This window comes from Triticum dicoccoides, chromosome 3A (assembly GCF_002162155.2).
Source record: "Triticum dicoccoides isolate Atlit2015 ecotype Zavitan chromosome 3A, WEW_v2.0, whole genome shotgun sequence".
Classification (NCBI taxonomy): domain Eukaryota; kingdom Viridiplantae; phylum Streptophyta; class Magnoliopsida; order Poales; family Poaceae; genus Triticum; species Triticum dicoccoides.
This window is the reverse complement of record NC_041384.1, coordinates 643,132,075-643,154,316: the sequence shown is the minus strand read 5'-3', so window position 1 is coordinate 643,154,316 and position 22,242 is coordinate 643,132,075.

Genomic DNA, 22,242 nt, shown 5'->3' with positions numbered 1-22,242 from the left:
GCAACGACCACCCTCGATCCCATGTCAAATCTTGCTATTTGAAAGTGTTGGGACGATTAGAACTTGATTGCGAGACAACAGCTCAAGGGCATCTTCAACACGAACCTTCAAAACACCCGGAAAGGTTCAGACTGAGGTGTTCAGACGCTGGAAACCATCCAACGCGGCACCTCATCGGTTCTCGGATACGTGCGTTTGTCTGAAATGCTCACCGTATATTACAAAAAGTTCAACATGCATGCATTATAAAAATGTTCATCATATACTGTATTACAAAAATGTTCATCATATATTGTATTACAAAAATGTTCAATGTATAAATAAAAATTGTTCAGAATAAAAACCGTTCGATAAAACCGGGCACTACAGGGAACCGGTCTCTACAGTGCTGGACCGCAGTGAACCAGTTCATTACGTTGTTGGTCCCTACAATGTTGTTTTAATTTCTCTTCCCAGCGTCCAAAATGGGCTGGCCTTTTCGAAGGCACGTCAAATTGACGCCCACAACGTCTTATTAGAGCTATTGTGGTTTCTTTTTATCGGGAGTTCTTGTGGTTTCTGTTCTGTGGTGCGTCCCGAGTAAAACGGGAGCACCATCTGCCCTTACTTCTTCGGAGGAAACCGCAGTCACTTTTCTCTTGCTCAGACCCCGCGTATCTATCCTCATTTTGTCTCCTTCGTTCTTTCTCTTTTGTCTTCGCCGTGCTCCATCACCCCGGCCGCCACGCCATATGTAACGCCCTCGATGTGGCTATATCTTCCACGCGTCGAATCACGACTTAAAGGCATAACCACATTGAAAGCAATGTCGCAAGTGAGGTAATCTTCACACAACCCATGTAATACATAAGGGAAAGAGATACATAGTTGGCTTACAATCGCCACTTCACACAATTACATGAATAAATCATTACATCAACCAGATACAATCAAGGTCCGACTACGGAACCAAAATAAAAGAAGACTATCCCAAAAGCTACACAGATCCCCGATCGTCCTCAACTGGGCTCCACTACTAATCAACTAGAACGAAACAACACGACGAACAAGGTCTTCATCGAGCTCCTCCTTGAGCTTGGTTGCGTCACCTGCACGGTTTCATCGGCACCTGCAATCTGGTTTTGGAAGTATCTGTGAGTCACGGGGACTCAGCAATCTCACACCCTCGCGATCAAGACTATTTAAGCTTATAGGTAGGGAAAAGGTATGAGGTGGAGCTGCAGCAAGCGACTAGCATATATGGTGGCTAACAACGCAAATGAGAGCGAGAAGAGAAGGCAAAAGCACGGTCGAGAAACTATGATCAACAAGTGATCCTAGACCAACCTACGTCAAGCATAACTCCAACACCGTGTTCACTTCCCGGACTCCGCCGGAAAGAGACCATCACAGCTACACACGCGGTTGATGTATATTAGTTAAGATCAACTTCAGGTTTTCTACAACCGAACATTAACAAATTCCCATCTGCCCATAACCGCGGGTACGGCTTTCGAAAGTTCAATCCCTACAGGGGTGTCCCAACTTAGCCCATCACAAGCTCTCACGGTCAACGAAGGATATTCCTTCTCCCAAGACAATCAGATCAGACTCGGCATCCCGGTTACAAGACATCCTCGACAATGGTAAAACAAGTCCAGCAACACCGCCCGAATGTGCCGACAAATCCCGATATGAGCTGCACATATCTCGTTCTCGGGACACACTCGGATGAGCGCTCCATACAACTAAAACCAAACCTCGAGTTTCCCCGAGGGGGCGCTGCACAGGGCTCGAGTTTGGATCAACACTCAGAGGAGCACTGGCCCGGGGGGGTTAAAATAATGATGACCCTCGGGAGCGCGACTCCCAAGGGAAAAGAGGCTAGGTGGCGAATGGTAAAACCAATGTTGGGCATTGCTGGAGGAGTTTTATTCAAGGCGAACTCTCAAGGGGTTCCCATTATAACCCAACCGTGTAAGAAACGCAAAATCCGGAAACATAACACCGATATGACGGAAACTAGGGCGGCAAGAGTGGAACAAAACACCAGGCATAAGGCCGAGTCTTCCACCCTTTACCAAGTATATAGATGCATTAATTAAATAAGAGAATTTGTGATATCCCAACAAATATCCATGTTCCAACATGGAACAAGCTCCAATCTTCACCTGCAACTAACAACGCTATAAGAGGGGCTGAGCAAAGCGGTAACATAGCCAAACAACAGTTTGCTAGGACAAGGTGGGTTAGAGACTTGGCTTAGCAATATGGGAGGCATGATAAGCAAGTGGTAGGTATCGTAGCATAGGCATAGAAAAAGAGCGAGCAACTAGCAAGCAAAGATCGAAGTGATTTCGAGGGTATGGTCATCTTGCCTGAAATCCTGCAAGGAAGAAGAATGAGTCCATGAAAAAGATAAACGGATGTAGTTGAACGGATCCTCACAAACACGATGTTATCGGAATCAACCCGAAGAAGCAACACCGGAAAGAAACACACAACAAAGTAAACAACCAACACATGAACATGGTATGATATGCGGGATGCGGTATGCGGTACATATGCATGATTTGGAAAGAAATGATTGAACCTGGCCTCAACTTGGAAATCCAAGAATGCCACTGGAAAGGTGAGATGATTTCGGTTGAAATCGATATAAAGATCACCGGAATCGGATGCACGGTTTGGAAATGGCAAGCAAAACAAATATGGCACCGGTCCGCGATAATCAGCAAGTAACCATCTAAATGCATCAAGATAAATATGCTACATCACTCAAATATAGTAACAAAATACATGGAAGGGATCCACTCATGATGCTTGACAAAAGATGAACACTGAGCTAAGGCTAATTCACTCATTAACAGGTTCAAACAAGCATGGCAAAAGTGTAAAAGATAACAGGTTACAGACTTAGTGAAAGTAACCACCAGTCAGGAATTTATCAACAGGAAGCAATCTTTAGAGCATGAAAACTACATGCTACAGGAACATATCATGGCAAAGTAAGGCATGGCATGAAGCTACTCAAAACATATAACAAAAGTCCCTTAGTGACCATGAGCCAAAAGGGATCAGAAAATACAATTGCAAGTGTAAGTGCATCTAGTGCCACCCCTAGTTGGTTTTGGAGTATTGACGACAAACCTAGTTGAGGGACTAATGTGTTTTTGAGAATTGCAGGATAACACAGGTAGAAGTCCCTCATTAATTCGGTTTTACTACCAGAGATGACCCCTAAAAATGTATGAAGACATTGAAGCCAAAGGTGGTATATGAAGATATTCACATTGAAGACTATGACAAAAGAAGACACGTTATGAAGCCTATGGAGTTCGAAGACTTAGATCTTTCGTAGTTCTTTTTCTTTTGTGTTGAGTCATAGGAACCACCGTACTGTTAAGTGGGGTCCAGGAGAACCAGTCAGAATGACTGAAGTGATGCCTAAACCAAAAACCTATGTCTTTGAGTGAAGACAATGAGAGCGAATCTTACCTAGAGCCGGACAAGTCAGCTTTGCTTGTAGCCCAAGTAAAGTTGCCATGAGAGTTTGAAATCTGACCGTTGAGACACGTGTCAGTTCCTTAGTGACCCAGGGTCATTTCGGACAAATCAGGTCGGGTTGCCAAGTGGCTATAAATAGCCCACCCCCTACAACCATAAACGGTTGGCTGCTCAGATTTTAGTGCACGGCTTTTGTTGTTTGAGAGCAACCCACCTCGAAGCCTTTGAGAGAAAATTCCTAGTGAGGAGAAAAGCCCTAACCACCCAGAGCCAGAGAACATTGGGCATCACTTAAGTCTTCTTGTCTGTGTGATCTGAAGACTTATTACACTTGAGGACTGTGAATCCTCCAGACGGTTAGGCGTCGCGTTCAGAGCATCCAAGAAACATTGTGGATTGCCAGTGAACGAAGTCTGTGAAGGTTTGGGAGTCTACCTTGAAGACTTACCAGAGTGATTGGGCGAGGACTATGTGACCTTAGCTCAAGGAGAATACGGTGAGGACTTGGTGTCCTGAGCTGCGTGTTCAGGACTGTGTGTCCGGGACTGTGTGTCCTAAGGTTTAAATACCTAGCCGCTTCAACCAGACGTACAGTTGTCACAGCAACTAGAACTGGTCCAACACATCATTGTCTTCAACGAGTCACTGGTTTCATCTTCACTTCCTTTTCTTACTGTTACTCATTGTGAAGCCATTGCATGCTTGCTCTATCTTTTGTCTTCACAACGTGAATGTATGATCTGTTTGGCTTCATAACTTTTTCCTACCTGATCCTTATTACACTGTAGTTGTTTGTCTTTGTGCTTTCACTCTATTGAATACTTGACCATGGCTTGCCTAGTGTAATCTAACTTCCGCTGCATAGTAATAGGCAAAATCTTCGCTGTTTGTCTTCATAACTCCCACGTTTTGAAGACTTTCTTAAAAATCGCCTATTCACCCCCCCTCTAGTCGATATAACGCACTTTCAATTGGTATCAGAGCAAGGTGCTCCCTTGTTCTGTGTGATTCGGTTTAACCACCTGGAGTTTTAGCTATGTCGACTGCAGGGATAATCAAAGTCTTCGCTGCGTGCCCCGTCTTCGATGGAACTGAATATCCCTACTGGAAGAATAAGATGCGCATGCATCTTGAAGCCATTGACATTAACCTATGGTATGTCGTCGAGAACGGCGTTCCCAAGGCTGGAGAAGGTGTCACTGCTGCTGATGTCAAGAACTTCACTCAACTGGACTCTACTGCCAAAAATATCATCTGTGGTCATCTGACAAAAGGACAGTATGGCCGTGTGAGTGCCTTGAAGACATCCAAACTGGTCTGGGACTGGCTCTCCAAGGTCAATGAAGGCATCTCAACCCAGAGAGATCAGAGAATCAGTGTTCTTCGCAACCTCTTCAACCGCTTCAAGCGAAATGACAATGAGAATGTCCAGCACACATTTGACCGGCTCACTGACATCACAAATGAGCTTCAAGCCCTCGGCGCCACTGAGATCACCAAACATGAAATCGTCAAGACGCTGCTGAGATCACTTGATAGGTCGTTAGCCCTGATGATTCAAGAACGTCCTGATTTCAAGACACTCGATCCGTCTGACATACTTGAGAGGCTCAACACACATGAGTTTCAGCTTTCTGAGAAAAGAGATATCTACGGTCCAAACTATGGGCGAACTCGTGCCTTGAAGGCAAAAGCTGTTTCCTCATCTGAAGAAGAATCTGACAGCAGTTCTGATGATCCTAAAGACATTGGAAGGGAACTTGCAATGCTAGTGAAGAAGTTCCAAAAATTCACCAAGAAGAAAGGCTTCAGAAAATCTTCACGATCAAGCTCAAGGAATGATGAAGCTTCTGCTCATGACTACAATAAGAAAACATGTCACAAGTGCAAGAAAACTGGACACTTCATCTCTGAGTGTCCACAGTGGGACAATGAGAACAAAAGGAAGAAGAAGAGCAAGGAATATGATTCTGACGACAAGAAGAAGAAGAAATACTCAAAGTCTTCTTCCAAGTCTTCCTCAAAGTCTTCATCACACAAGAAGAGCTCATCTGGCAAGGCACGTGCGTTTGTTGGCAAGGAAATGGATTCAGAGGAGGAGTCCGCTTCTGAGGAGGCAGAGGTAGAATCTGAGGAGGAGTCTGATTCTGGCATTGCGAGTCTGGCTACAGCATACGTCGCCAAGTCCATCTTCAACACTGAAGACAATGACTTCATCACCGACACTGATGCAAATGACAAGAACGACTCCACTCCTACCTACTGCTTCATGGCACGCGGTGCCAAGGTAAACACACGCACTACTCGCTATCAAACATCTAGTGACGATGACTCTGACTGTGATTCAAAACCCAGCTACAAAACACTTGCTAAAATTGCAACTGAACAACAGAAAGCTATGGAACATATTCAAAAACTGTTAGACAGAAGCGATGATCTGTTGGGTGCTGAAATGACTCGATCTGAATCCTTAATTGAAGACATAAAAAATCTTCACGTTAAGTATCAGGAACTTGAAGATCGTCTTGATACTCTCTCAACAACTCATAAAAAACTTTCCTATGATTATCTTCAAAGGAAGCAAGAACTTGAGAAATTGAGAGCGGCTCATGAAGATCTTCAAAAGGAAAACGAATCACTTCGCGCCGAACAGATCAGTTCCGCTCAGGAAGGATTTGAACCACCATGTCTTAAATGCATTGAGCGTGATAATGCTACTTCTGTTGCTGAATGTTCCACTGCTACTGCTGTTGCAATATCTTCAACTGTTGATGTGGTAACTAACCCCTCTGCTGAGGATAGCACTGCTATTGCTGATGAGAATGCTAGGTTGAAGACATTTCTTGAAACAGGGATGTACAAAAGTCTTAAAGGACATCAGACATTATGTGATGTCCTCAAGAAGCAGATTCTGAACCGAAACCCTAGGAAAGAGGGTGTTGGGTTCGTAAGGAAAATAAATGCAGATGGCTCTTACTGGAAACCTGAGCAGTACCCCAAAACCACATGGGTTGCTGCAAAGGAACCTTCAGCAGATCCATCCAATTTATCTGGCTTCACATGTGCTAACCCCATTATTATTGATGAATCCTTTGATGCAAACTATAAACTGTTTAAGAATCAGAATGGTGAAGTGTTTGCCAGGTACATTGGTACTAACTGCAGGAATGGACCGCCTATGAAGAAGATCTGGGTTCCTAAAAAGTGTCTGGAAGATCTTCCTGTGAATGTCTTCATGACACCTCACTTGAAGAAGACAAATCTCAGACCAAAGGCTTCATACGGTCCAAAGGCTTCATACAAACAGAGGACTCACCTGAGTCACACTAACGCAAATGTTTTGCAGGGAAACCATACTCAGGCATATGAATATGAGAGCGGTTCATCGAACCATCATGTTCATATGACCAAAAATTATTCTGCTTATTCCTATGAGTATTATTGTCCACCTGCAAGACTGTTTGCTACGGCTTCAAAGCCAAAATTCTCAGATGTTGCACTTAGACTTATTGCTTCTAAGCCACCCTTGAAGATGTGGGTGGTTAAGAAAGCTTAACTCTCTTTTGCAAGGAAAGGTCTCCAGTAGAAAAACAAAATCTTCTGACGCTATTGCTGGGGACCTTAAAAATCTTGTAGGGCGCAAGATAAAATGCCCGAATGGCATCATTATGTACTTCGTTCCTGAATCGCATGCTACTCTCCCTATTAGTCCTAATCTGGATCTAAGTTTTCATAACCCACTGGTTCGTCAAATGTTTTTGCTTCACAATTCTCTTCGTGAAGCCTATCCCCCTAACTGCACTATAGGGTACGACACCAGCGTCTTCAAAGTCTTCAGAATGGATTATTGACAGTGGGTGTACAAATCACATGACTGGCAAAAGAAACCTTCTTATGGACTCAACCTTACGTCCATCCGACAAAAGCCACATCACATTTGCTGACACTGGTAAAAGTAAGATATTGGGTCTAGGTAGAGTTGCAATCTCAAAAGATCAACACATGGATAAAGTCATGCTTGTTGAATCCCTTGGCTTCAACTTAATGTATGTCTCAATGCTTTGCGATTTGAACATGATCGTAATGTTTGGAAAATATCGTTGCCTAGTACTAATGGAATCTGACAAGTCTCTAGTGTTTGAAGGGTATCGAAAAGATGATCTGTACGTGGTAGATTTCTCAGCAGGGCCACAACTTGCAGTATGTCTTCTTGCAAAAGCTTCAAAATGCTGGCTTTGGCATCGGAGGCTTGGGCATGCTGGCATGAGGAACCTCCACACCCTTGCGAAGAAGAAGCATGTCATAGGCATCGAGGGCATCAAGTTCAAGAAAGATCACTTATGCGGTGCCTGTGAAGCAGGGAAGATGACAAGGGCAAAACATCCTTCGAAGACAATCATGACTACTACTCAACCCTTCGAACTGCTCCACATGGATCTTTTCGGCCCCACTCACTACTCAACTTTTACTACTACTGCTTGCCTCTATGGCTTCGTCATTGTTGATGATTACTCTAGATATACTTGGGTGCACATAATCCTTTACAAGACTGAAGTGCAGGATGTCTTCAGACGCTTCGCCAATTGTGCTATGAACAATTTTGGCGCCAAGATAAAACACATCAGAATTGACAATGGCACTGAATTCAAGAACACTGGCCTTGATACATATCTTGATACCTTGGGCATCACACATGAATTCTCAGCTCCGTACACGCCACAGCAGAATGGCGTCGTCGAACGCAAGAACAGAACACTCATTGAGATGGCCAGAACAATGCTAGATGAATACAAGACTCCAAGAAAATTCTGGACTGAAGCCATTGACACTGCATGCCATACAATCAATCGTGTTTATCTTCACAACCTTCTGAACAAGACATCTTATGAACTCCTAACTGGCAAGAAGCCAAATGTCAGTTACTTCAGAGTATTTGGCGCAAGGTGCTGGATCAAGGACCCACACCACACCTCAAAGTTTGCACCAAAAGCACATGAGGGCTTTATGCTTGGATATGGAAAGGATTCGCACTCCTACAGAGTCTTCAATCTCTTTCATTACAAAGTGGTTGAAACAGTGGATGTGCGGTTCGATGAGACAAATGGTTCACAAAGAGAGCAACTGCCAAATGTGCTAGATGAGATTCCAGCTAGTGAATCAATCAAGCTAATGGGAACTGGAAAATTATACCTTCTGAAGCTCATCCTGAAGAAGAACTTATCATCTCAGCACCTGATCAACATGAAGACAATGCTCAGCCTGAAGACATTCCTCCCAACAACAACACAGATCAGCAAGAGCAAAGTCTTTGCCCTGTACATCCTCGTGTTGCCAATGAAGTGCAGATTGACAGAATAATTGACAGCATCAATGCACCTGGTCCACTCACTCGTTCAAGGGCAACTCAGCTAGCAAATTTCTGTGGGCACTTCGCATTTGTCTCAATATCAGAACCCAAGAAAGTTGAAGAAGCCTTCATGGAACCTGAATGGATTCAAGCTATGCAAGAAGAGCTTCAATAGTTTGAGCTGAATAATGTATGGGAACTGGTTAAGCGTCCTGATCCACGGAAGCACAACATAATAGGCACCAAATGGATATACCGCAACAAACAAGATGAGCATGGTCAAGTTGTCAGAAACAAAGCTCGTCTCGTTGCTCAAGGATATACTCAAGTGGAAGGCATTGACTTCGATGAAACATTTGCTCCCGTGGCTAGGCTTGAAGCCATACGCATTCTGCTGGCCTATACAAATCATCATAACATACTTCTATATCAAATGGATGTGAAAAGTGCCTTTCTCAATGGCAAGATTGAAGAAGAAGTGTATGTTGCACAACCGCCTGGCTTTGAAAATCCAAAACATCCTGACTTGGTATACAAGCTCAACAAGGCACTGTATGGCCTCAAACAAGCCCCTAGGGCCTGGTATGACACACTCAAATACTTCCTGAAGAGCAAAGGCTTCATACTTGGTTCCCTGGATCCCACTCTTTTCACGAAGACATATGATGGTGAACTGTTTGTGTGCCAAATATATGTGGATGACATTATCTTCGGCTGCACCGATCAGAAGTACAGTGAAGAGTTTGGATATATGATGCAAGAGCAATATCAGATGTCCATGATGGGGGAGCTGAAGTTCTTCCTTGGTCTTCAAATACGACAACAACGCAATGTCATCTTCATATCTCAAGAGAAGTATCTCAAAGATTGCCTGAAGAAGTTCGGTATGCAAGACTGCAAAGGCTTCACAACACCAATGCCAGCCAAACATCATCGAGGTCCTGACGACAATGGTAAAGAGTTCGATCAAAAGGTATACCGCTCCATGATTGGTTCTTTGCTTTATTTATGTGCATCTAGGCCAGATATTATGCTTAGTGTTTGCATGTGTGCTCGATTTCAAGCGGCACCAAAGGAGTCGCATCACTTAGCTGTGAAGCGAATTCTTCGATATTTGGCTCACACCCCAACTCTAGGATTATGGTATCCAAAGGGCTCAGAGTTTGATTTGGTTGGATTTTCGGATGCTGATTATGCTGGTGACAAAGTTGATCGCAAGTCTGCATCAGGCACATGTCACTTTCTGGGACGATCACTTGTATGTTGGTCTTCAAAGAAGCAGAACTGTGTATCTCTCTCCACTGCTGAATCTGAATACATTGCTGCTGGATCTTGCTGCGCTCAGCTTCTATGGATGAAGCAAACACTCAAGGATTATGGCATTTATCTGAAGCAAGTACCACTTTACTGCGACAACGAAAGTGCCATCAAGATTGCCAACAACCCAGTTCAGCACTCGAAGACAAAGCACATTGAAATTCGTCATCACTTTCTCAGAGATCATGTTGTGAAGGAAGACATTGATATCGTACACATCAACACTGAAGAGCAATTGGCAGATATCTTCACCAAGCCCTTGGATGAGAAGAGGTTTTGCAAGTTACGGTGTGAGCTAAATATCCAGGAATCCTCAAATGTCCTGTGATCAGGCACACATCCTAACACTTATGCATATGATGACTTAGATGTGCAACGCACAAAGTAAAGTATATCTTCAATCAATGAAGACATACATTCTAAGTGTGAATACATTAATGTGGAATTTGACTTCGGAGCGCCACAATAATTGTGCGCCGTGTCTGGGTCTAATACTTCCTATACGGTGGGTAACGCCACCACCAAACGTTCTATTTTGAAGTGTTTCACTCATGGCGTTACCTTGCAATATCTTCACATTTGGTTTGGCTTCGAACTCAACATGTCTTCATGATTATCTTCACTACGTTGATTATATAGATGTATACATACTAGTGTTCTGTCCTCTACAGCATTCATTTATAGCTATGTCTTCTTGGTTGAATCTTTTGAACTAAGTGAATGTGATCGGACCCTAATCTCTCTATGCTTTCTATCTCAAACTCTGTCTCTCCAAGTCATATGCATTCTATTGAAACTGTCGAATGTCTTCACTGCGTTCTTCTCAGCAGAAGATATAGAGACAACCATAAAGTCCGTTTTAAATGCTCATTCCTCCACATAAAACCCGGAGAAGCAGGAACGACCGCCCGACAATCCAGGCGTGCGTGGGACGTGGAACAAACCCCAAACTTCCGCAAACAGGCCACGCGTTCCTCAGATGCGAATCGCCAGGGGCACCTGGGTAATAGCACAATGCCGCCCCTGTGCCTATAAATTCACACTTACCGCGGTCATTATCTCTTTCTTCCACCCTCGCACGAACCCTAGCACCACCGCTAGCTCTCGACGACGCCGGTGACGAAGCGCTTCGCTGCCGCAACCTCTCCGACGCCGTCCTCACGCCGACCGCGAACATCGTTCTCTCCACCGTCGCCGTAGGTGTCTTCCGTCACCAAGTTAGGGCACGGAGGACTGAACTGCTCGGCATCATCTCCCACTTCCGTCTAGCAGTTCCAAGTGTGGTAAATAAAACTTCCTTTTACAGCCCCTTTTGATCTCATGGTTCTGTCACTTTCTACCATAAGAAGTTTATCTTCACACAAGTTAGATCTCTCAATCTGCATCTCATAACATGCCTAGTATATTCACTTGTGCTTCATGAAGTAGTTAGATTCCTCACTTGTACTGATCTGTGGGTTCGTACAAATCTGGAACCAACTTCTTATCTATGAGTGAATGTCTTCGCACGATGAGGTCAATGTCTTCTAAACTGATTAATCTTCAAAACCTTCTGAGAATGCATATGACCTCTTCCCCTTCCCTCGCACCTTAATGCTGTCACAGGTACATGTCCGTGGGAGAATCCTTTGGTTCTCATAGTCTGCATTCATTTGCAGAATTCCTACAGCATCACATAAACTCTCCTGAAGCCAGTTCCTGTTGGTCCAGCGAAAGAAAGCCTTTGAAGCCTTTGAAAGTTTTGAAGCCTTTCAAGTTAAAGTTTATGGCTTCAGAAGCAGCAGCAAGGAAGGGGGGCAGACAGCGACGTGAAGGAACTTCCAAAGATCTGCCTGAAGACCTGGCAGAAATGTATAAAACAGAGCCTGAAGAGAATTATGGGCAGCGCAAGACCCGAATCCAATGGATTCGACGCTATTGGGCAGAACAATGGTTCAAATACCGCTTCGTCACCCAGGAGTATGCTGAGAAAAGTGCCATCAAGAGACCATGGGGGGACATCCTCTACAAGAATCTCATACCCAGGACCAGAGATGAAGCCATTGCTCAAGGCTTCTACCCATGCATGGTCCGAGGACCACAGCCTGATGATGCGCATCCGTCGTCACTCCTCTGATGTCGTGATGACAATCTGTTCAAGCGCAACTTCCAGTTTGCCCAACAATCAGTGAAGCAGAACAAGAGGAAGTTGGGGTTAGACTTCAACCCTGGTCCCTCAGCACCAAGGGCAGATGGCACACGCTACGCAGAACCCAATATCATCGGTCCGTATGCCAATCTTGAGGGCCTCATCACCCGCATCTTAGTCCAAGGGACTGCCGTGAATGACCCTCCAGCTGACTCTGAGTCTGATGAAGCTCCTGCTGTATTGAAGCCAAAGCAGTCGAAGAAGCCAAAAGCTTCAAAGTCAGCCCCTTCATCAAAAATCTCAAGGGCGAAGCCATTGGCAACTGCACCTCCTGAAGACAGTGTGCAGTCTGAAGACGTATCCCGCGTCTCCAAGCCCCAGAAGGCCAAGGTGCCTCAGCCACACACCGGCAAAAGAGCTCACAGCTGCTGCCATTCTGCGCAGCGAAGCCATTGATCTGTCAAGTGATGAAGATCTTGGAGATGACGCTCTAGAGCAGCTCATCAAGAGCAAAGAAGAAGCTGAAATCTTCAACAATTTGCCTCTCTTTGATGTCGCCATCATCCACAACTTCATCGACGAATGGTTTGCCACACCAAACATCAGCTTCGAAGATCTGCAGCTGCCTGTTGGCCTCAGCGTCGCCTTCCAAGGCGCAATTGCTTCAGAACTTGCCATTGCCCAGCGCATTGTTGAACTGAAGCAGAAAATTGATCATGAAAAGGCTCAGTTCAAGAAGAATATGGCCAAGCTCAGCGTGCAAGAAGTGAAGAGCTTCAAGACCATGTTGCATGAGCTCAAGGAAAATTTTCTGAAGAAGCGTGCAGAAGCTCAGGGCTCACGTGAGCGGATGAAGTCTCTGGCTGAAAGATGTGTCCAAGCCTACAATGAGGCTGAGAAGCGCAAGGCACTTGGGCGTCCTGGCATCGACCCCAAGATGGCCGCGAAGAAGAAGAAGAAGCCTACTATGGCTGAACCAGAGGCACCTAGGAAAGAAGCAGTTCCAATTGTCTTCCCAACTACAACGACTGGCTCGAAGCCAAAGAGCCGGTCAACAGCTTCAGAGCTCAAGAAGACAAGAACTGCTGAGGCTGAAGCCAGGAAGAGGAAAAGCTCTGAAGCCTCTCCTACTGCCCCCAGCAAGAAGAAGCGAAAGATCAAGAAATCTCGGGCTGCTCCCACAGAGCCCTTGATAGTTGAACCTATCTCTATGGTTCACCCCAACGCAGAACGACAACTGACAGTTCATGAGCCTGCTTCCACAGAGGCTCCTGAAGCTGAAGACATACCAGCAGCCGACCCCATTGTTGCTGAAGACATTGGTCATCAGGACAATGTACAAGATGATGCAGCCCTTCCTCAGTATGAACAAAGCGAGCTCATCAGCATTGGTCGTCCTCTGACGCCAATTGCACAAGATGCGTCATGGGCAGATCGCCCTCAAGAGGAAGAAGACAATGAGGCCCAGCCCACTCCAACCCCACAGGCGTCGTCTGCATTCCGCAGGCTTCGCAAAGGTCCAAGGCCTCAAGTCTATGCTGAAGACATTCTGGCTGCATCAGCCGAAGAAGAAGCACCACAAGAGCCCACTCCAATGCTCCACCAAGAAGCAGTTCTCTAGGAGAACGTGCTTGTGACTGACCCTCCAGCTAGTCAAGCGGAGGCTGAAAATATTGAGGCTGCCACAACCAACACTGAAGCCAATGTGGAGCCCTCCCCACCAAAAGCTTCAGCAGACAGCGAAGCTACTGATCCAGACACTTCTGTTCCTGAGTCTGCTGCTGGTCCTCAATTTGATTATCATGTTGAGCACAGGCCTCATGTCTAGAAGCCAGTCCCAAGGCTGCCAAGGTTCCCAGGTCCTGCATCAGCACCTGGCTCCTTCGACATCAATAGCTTCAAGGCAGACAATACGTTCTTCAACAGCTCCAAGAACCCCTATTCAAGGGAAAGGATTTCATCAGATAGGTTCTCGAGCTATCCTCAGTGCAGCTACTATTCATGTATCCTATACAACCAAGGTCGCATCTTCCTGCACAAGCGCCTTGATGTTGAAGCTATTGCTGGTCTGCCCTATTTAGAGGAAGCGCTGGATTGCTTCAAGCAAGTGGGTCTGCTGCAGTTTATAACTGATGAAGAGCACTGGAATGAAGAGCTTCTGTTGCAATTCTATGCCACCCTACACATCAAGGGATACAACAGAGATCCGAAGACTTGGGCCCTGGAGTGGATGACCGGCAATGTCCATCATGAAGCCAATGCATTTGATATCATTGAGCTCACCGGCCTGCCCACTCCTGGCAAACTCTTCGAGGAAGGTTGTCCACTACACACTGAAGCTCTTGAGAGCATATTCCAGAGGCCTGAACCAAATATGAGTCAGATGCTCTCCATGATGAAGCCACTGCCTCTCGATGCTCCTTATCCAACGGAGTTCTTCGTTGAAGACTTTGAGTACCTGCCCAGAACAATCTATCACATTATCTGGCGGACTCTCTGGCCTATTAAAGGGCACTCTCCAAATGCCAAGATTGAGGGTGCAATGAAGACTCTGATATTCTGTATCCTTCATGGCAAATGCTTCAACGCATAGGATTTCTTCATACGCCAACTCGCTGCATCAGGCTCAGATCTGTTTGGTTTAAAGTTCTATGCTCCTTGGGTAATGAGACTGATCAAGCTTCACTCTGCGATCTCATATCAGCCTTCAGCCCGCAACCATCGGATCTTCTTGCCAGATGTGGATACCTCTGCCGAAGCTATATATCCTGAGCCTGCCAAGCAACCTTTGAGTCTTCATAATGCAGAACACCAGAGCTTCACTCAAAATGATGAAGGTGTTGAAGCCATCTCCAGGGTGTATCCTTTGGCTGGCACTACACGTGCGCCACACCCTGCTTCAACTAAGCCATTGATAGTGCAACTGCTTCAAGACCCAAGAAGCGCGCTCATGTTCTCAATGACCGAGAGCTTCTTGTGGCCCTTCATCAAAAACAAGATAGGCATCACGACTGGTTAAAGCGTCAGATGAAAAGCCTCTTGGTGGATGTTAATCGTCTTCGAAATCTTGCCACCAAGAATGCTTTCGTCACTCATGAAACCTGTCGTCGTACATGGAAAGGACTATCAATGATGTGTACTAAAGCTGAACTTGAAGAGGATGGCTTCACTGAGCGATTCAAGTTTGACACCACACCTCCTAGAAGGGCTGTGATGCGCAACACACCATCACTTAAAGACTCTGAGTTTTCTTCATCTGCTGCCACAGTCACTGCCAGAATCATTGATGAAGAAGACGTGCTACATCACCGCCACCTGCTTCAGCACCTCCAAGCTCTTCTGCACCGCCAAACACCTCCAACGACCCTGCTGCTCCTGGGAACGAGTAGACACTCTATGTCTTCAAACCTTTTTGGTCCTTGCTGACAAAAGGGGGAGAAGCATATGGGTTGATAGTCTTCAAGCGGGTCCATATGGGCGGGTGCTTTATGTTTTGCTATATTTTGCTTCGTGCTTACAACTCTCGTTTTTGCTTCATTTGGTTCTTATGAGTTGTAACACTTAAACCAGATGGTCGTCTGCTACTTGTTTGCCACCCTGTTTTGCGAAGATAAATTCCGCATGTGCGACGATAAATTCCGCACTTAGCTCATTCTGCAGACATCCATTTTCCATTATGCATGTCATTATCTTCATATACTTTCACATGCATGGTCGATTGTCATCATAAGCTGAAGTGGATCTCCAAGTACAACCTGCCATGTGCATTTGCATTCCAAAAGCAAATTAACTTATATGCACATCTTCAGGGGGAGCCCTTGCAACTTATGAAGACAATTCCTTATCCATTACAATTTCACAGACTATATTCCCCGTTGAAAACTTCAACTAGTTTGTCATCAATCACCAAAAAGGGGGAGATTGTAAGTGCATCTAGTGCCACCCCTAGTTGGTTTTGGAGTATTGACGACAAACCTAGTTGAGGGACTAATGTGTTTGTGAGAATTGCAGGATAACACAGGTAGAAGTCCCTCATTGATTCGGTTTTACTACCAAAGATGACCCCTAAAAATGTATGAAGACATTGAAGCCAAAGGTGGTATATGAAGATATTCACATTGAAGACTATGACAAAAGAAGACACGTTATGAAGCCTATGGAGCTCGAAGACTTAGATCTTTCGTAGTTCTTTTTCTTTTGTGTTGAGTCATAGGAACCACCGTACTGTTAAGTGGGGTCCAGGAGAACCAGTCAGAATGACTGAAGTGATGCCTAAACCAAAAACCTATGTCTTCGAGTGAAGACAATGAGAGCGAATCTTGTCCAGAGCCGGACAAGTCAGCTTTGCTTGTAGCCCAAGTAAAGTTGCCATGAGAGTTTGAAATCTGACCGTTGAGACACGTGTCAGTTCCTTAGTGACCCAGGGTCATTTCGGACAAATCAGGTCGGGTTGCCAAGTGGCTATAAATAGCCCACCCCCTACAACCATAAACGGTTGGCTACTCAGATTTCAGTGCACGGCTTTTGTCGTTTGAGAGCAACCCACCTCGAAGCCTTTGAGAGAAAATTCCTAGCGAGGAGAAAAGCCCTAACCACCCAGAGCCAGAGAACATTGGGCATCACTTAAGTCTTCTTGTCTGTGTGATCTGAAGACTTATTACACTTGAGGACTGTGGATCCTACAGACGGTTAGGCGTCGCGTTCAGAGCATCCAAGAGACATTGTGGATTGCCAGTGAACGAAGTCTGTAAAGGTTTGGGAGTCTACCTTGAAGACTTACTAGAGTGATTGGGCGAGGACTATGTGACCTTAGCTCAAGGAGAATACGGTGAGGACTTGGTGTCCTGAGCTGCGTGTTCAGGACTGGGTGTCCGGGACTGTGTGTCCTAAGGTTTAAATACCTAGCAGCTCCAACCAGACGTAAAGTTGTCACAGCAACTGGAACTGGTCCAACACATCATTGTCTTCAACGAGTCACCGGTTTCATCTTCACTTCCTTTTCTTACTGTTACTCATTATGAAGCCATTGCATGCTTGCTCTATCTTTTGTCTTCACAACATGAATGTATGATCTGTTTGGCTTCATAACTTCTTCCTACCTGATCCTTATTACACTGTAGCTGTTTGTCTTTGTGCTTTCACTCTATTGAATACTTGACCATGGCTTGCCTAGTGTAATCTAACTTCCGCTGCATAGTAATAGGCAAAATCTTCGTTGTTTGTCTTCATAACTCCCACATTTTGAAGACTTTCTTAAAAATGCCTATTCACCCCCCCCTCTAGTCGATATAACGCACTTTCAGCAAGCATGTGAACATAGCAAAAATATAAACATATTCAAACTTAAGAAAAACTGGAGCATGACAAAACAGATAACGAGTAGGCATGTTTACGAGCTCGATGCACTCACTACAAAGCATGGCATGACAAACTAAGCATACACCCATCAAGAAGACATGGCATAGAAGCTAGACATGTCAAGAACAACAACATAGCATGGACGGATCAATAGCAACAAACTCGGCAAAATCGCTAAACATGTTAACAATCTGCTAGGAACATTTTATAGCAAAAGTAGAGCTCGATTGACTCAAGCTAGGGTTCTCCATAATTGCAAAGAAAGACATGGATGGATAGAGCACCACAATATCTACAAAACATCCTTATTGATCATCCTCAAAAGAGGCACGGATCACTAGGAAACGACATGAACATATGGCATAACAACAAAATCAGGACAAGGACTTAGTGAAATTCTAAGTCCCTGAAATCAGCATCAACGATTATGCTACTTTGCATGCTTGTGCTAGTCACCACAAAGATCACAAAAATACATGGAATACACCCCTGTAAAGATGGCATGGCATATAAAAAAACACATGTAGAGCTCAGGATCATAGCATGCGCATATTAATCATGGCAAAAATGACAAAAGGCTATTTGCTGAAACAGATCTGACATAATCATCACATAGCCCTCTTCCAACAGCATTTCGGGCATCAAGATGAGCTAAAATAAAAATGATGCAATGAGATGAAATGATGTGCTCATCAAGACGAACATTTTAATATGCTACACGCACGAATTGGAGCTACGGTGACAGAGTTATGATGCGATGAACATGCCCAAAATTATTGAAATTAGGGTAAAAGTCAACCCTAGGGTTTCGTCCGGATCTGGATCTGAGGCGGCGCACACTTCGAGGTTCGTCGGAAACCCTATTCGCTGGAGGAGGAAGTCGCCGGACTTGTCGGGGATCGCCGGATCCGGGCCGGGGGAGGACGGGGCGGCGTCGGCGATGGTCGGACGCGGGGAGGTGGCCGCGGACGCGGTGGCCGACGACGAGGCGCGGCTGCTCCGGCCGGATGCGCGAGGTGGCGCAGCGACGGAGGTCGCCGGAGCAACGAGCCGGCGATGAGGCACGGTGGCGCTGGGGGTGCGACAGGCCGACGCGGGTCAGGGCGCGGCTCCTCACGCGCGGGCGCGGGCGGAGGTAGGCGGCGGCCGCCTCGGGCCCGGGAGGGCCTCCCGTGGGCTTGCCGGGCCGGAGGAGAGAGGAGATGGCGGCGGTGACGTGGCGGCGCAGGAGTGGACGGGGGAGGCGGCGGTGACGACGTGTCGGCCTCTCATTGGCCGGAACGCGTGGCGGCTGGCGGTGGACATGTCTGGCCGTCGTGGACGTGTCCGGCGGCGCGGGGAGGTGGTAGACTAGGGTTTGATCTGCGCAAGAAAAACGGAGGGAGACATTTATATATAGGTAGAGGGAGCTAGGAGAGTCCAAATGAGGTGCGGTTTTCGGCCACGCGATCGTGATTGAACGACCGAGAGGATGGAGGGGGTTTAGGTGGGTTTTCGGCCACATTGGAGGGGTGTTGGGCTGCAACACACACAAGGCCTTTTCGGTCCCTCGGTTAACCGTTGGAGTATCAAACAAAGTCCAAATGGCACGAAACTTGACAGGCGGTCTACCGGTAGTAAACCAAGGCCGCATGACAAGTCTCAGTCCAATCAAAAACGTTTAACATCCGCACACGAAAAGAGGTAGAAAGGGGCACCGGGTGACATAGGAACGCCGGAATGCAAAACGGACAACGAGAAAAATACTCGGATGCATGAGACAAACATGTATGCAAATGGAATGCACATGATGACATGATATGCAAAGCATGACACGCAAGCAATGACAAGGCAACAACATCGAATAACTGGAGGACACCTGGCATATCGGTCTCGGGGCGTTACACCATACCTCTGTCAAAACTCTACTTCTTCATCACCCCTAGCATTCCAGCCAGGCTTCACCCCGCTTCTCCTTCGTCATCGTTCAACCCATCTCCTCCGACCGTCCCGCTAGGTACTATCCGCTACTGCTATACTCACCATGCCCGGTAACTGTTCGATGAATTGCCGGAGCTAAAAAAAAAGTTGTTTCTTCTTCTTTCAAGCAATGAATTCTGATTTGGAGTACATATACGAACACTATGTTGAATCGTCTGATGACTCATCCGATGAGGAGGACTACACAGATGAGATAGCAATGATGCAGGCAGTCCTTGAAGACGCGGAGGGTCATCGAGTGCTCAACCGCAACAAGGCGTGTTTCCATTTGACACTAATGGTTGATTACTTTTCCCTTGATGCATTCTTCGCTGACCCTTTTCACCGGAGTTTTTGGATGCGCAAGACTGTCTTTGACTGTTTGTACCATGGCGTCTGCTCTATGATTACTACTTTGTCTTGAAGAAGGACGTCGTGGGAACGATTGGATTCTTTGGTTACCAGAAGTGCACGGCCGCACTCTGGATGCTTGCATATGGTACGGCCGCTGATTTGTGGGAAGAGTACCTACAGATGTTTGAGAGCACTTGTGGAGATGCCATGGCCAGGTTTGCAACTTCCGTGGTCGAGGTGTTTGGACCTCCGTACCTGAGAGAACCAACTGTCAGAGACACCGAGAGGCTCTTGGCAATCTCAGAAGCAAGAGGGTGGCCAGGTTTGCTTAGATCTCTTAACTGCATGCATTGAAAATGGAAGAACTGCCCGAAGGCTTTACAAGGGCAATATCAGGTTCATGTTAAGAAGCCCACCATCATTCTTGAAGCAGTTGCATCACATGATCTTTGAATTTGGCATGCTTTTTTGGCATGCCCGGGTCTCACAATGACATCAAATGTGCTACAGCGATCACCATTGTTTGCGAGGATAACTGAAGTAAAAGCTCCCCCTTGCCACTATATTGTCAATGGACATGAGTACATATTTGGTTGACAGTATTATCCTGTGTGGGCTACCTTTGTCAGCACCACCCAGTTAGTCAGAAAAAGTCTCACTTTGCTCAAAGACAAGAAGCAGCTAGAAAGGGCATTTGGATTTTTGCAGCCCCGTTTTGCAGTTGTTCATAGACCTGCTAAACAATGAGATCCAGAGACCTTGTGGGAAATGATGACATGTTGTGTGATCATGCACAATACGATCGTCGAGGATGAGGATAAGGATGTTGCTGTAGCTCTAGAATTTGAGAACATGGGTGATCCTATAGAACTTCAAACCAGAATCCGGACACATTTGAAGAGTTTATTCAAATGCATCAACAAATCTGACATTGACAGCTAAAGGAATATTTGATTGAGCACCTATGGGCAGTTGAAGGGGACAACAATGTTGGAATGTAATTAATATTTGAACCTTTTTAAATTTGAACTGTTGCATGCAACTATTTGAACATTTGCACTCTATGTATGCGGCTATTTGAACGTCTGAACTCTATTTATGCGGCTATTTGAACGAGCGGACATTCAAAAAAAACTAGGACGGATGCGGGAGGGGATTTACGTGTCAACGTTAGCCAAGGTGGACCCGTAAACCTCCTGCAACCATTCGAACTACGCTGTACGGCCCACGAAAGCCGTCCAACGCCGACCTGTATCGTTCCACGAGGCGGTCAGGGCGTGATTTCTCCTGTAAATTGGAGGCAAAAGTGTGGGAGGTTTACGGGAGTCTGGACACATGAAACATAGGACTTCGACACCCCCTCCCGACCCAATCTTCCCTCCCGGTCCCATTTCCTTCCACTCCGCCCCTTCTCCCCCTTTTACTTTGCATCCGCACCCTCCACCTCCGTCGCCGCCGCTGTTCGTCTCCGGCATTGTCGGACGTCCGCAACCAGCACCGACGTGCCCGCTCGCTGTTCCGACGGAGCTTTCAGCCTTGGAGCCATTTGTACCCAGGTACACTCCGCCCCCTGTTGACGACCTCCATGGCGAACATCACGCCTGGCAGGTGTTCGGTCAAATGTCATTGAGCTTAGTTTCAAATGCTATGTCATTTTTAGAGTACGAATGATGGTGAGCTACTCGACCATGAAGGATGAGTTGTGCGATGCGTGGCTGGCCGTATCCACGGATTTCATAGGCAGGACCAGAGAGCCGCCCTTCTAGGAGCAAGTGCATGAAAAGTTTTACACAGGAATGCACATTGCGCCTTACGACCGTGTACATCATGCGACCACACAAGTGAGGTCGTTGTCGTATCGCTGGCACGCTATCTAGGTTAACGTCATCAAGTTCTGCAATTTGGTCAGTCAGCTCAAGGCAAGGTGGCCATTGCACTTGGGCATGGAGGAGATGGTAAGTTTTATTTCCTCTTGCTAAACTTATTGATTGATTTATTTGCTCAATGTTGGTCTACACGTCCTCTTGCTAAACTTGTTGATTGATTTATTTACTCAATGTTGGTCTACACATTATATGTAGCCCACACGCGCTGCCGTGTTGAACCACGGGTGAGAGGGACGGCCATTTACGTGAACGCACTGTTGGATGAAACTGAGGGAGAAGTATGTGCGGGAGGACATGATCCGTTCCTGAAAAATTTTGTTGGACATCCGAGATCTAGTCGAGTTTGAGACCTTGTTATATTACACTTAATTTGCATGCTATGTGTGGATACTTTGTGCTATTTTCTA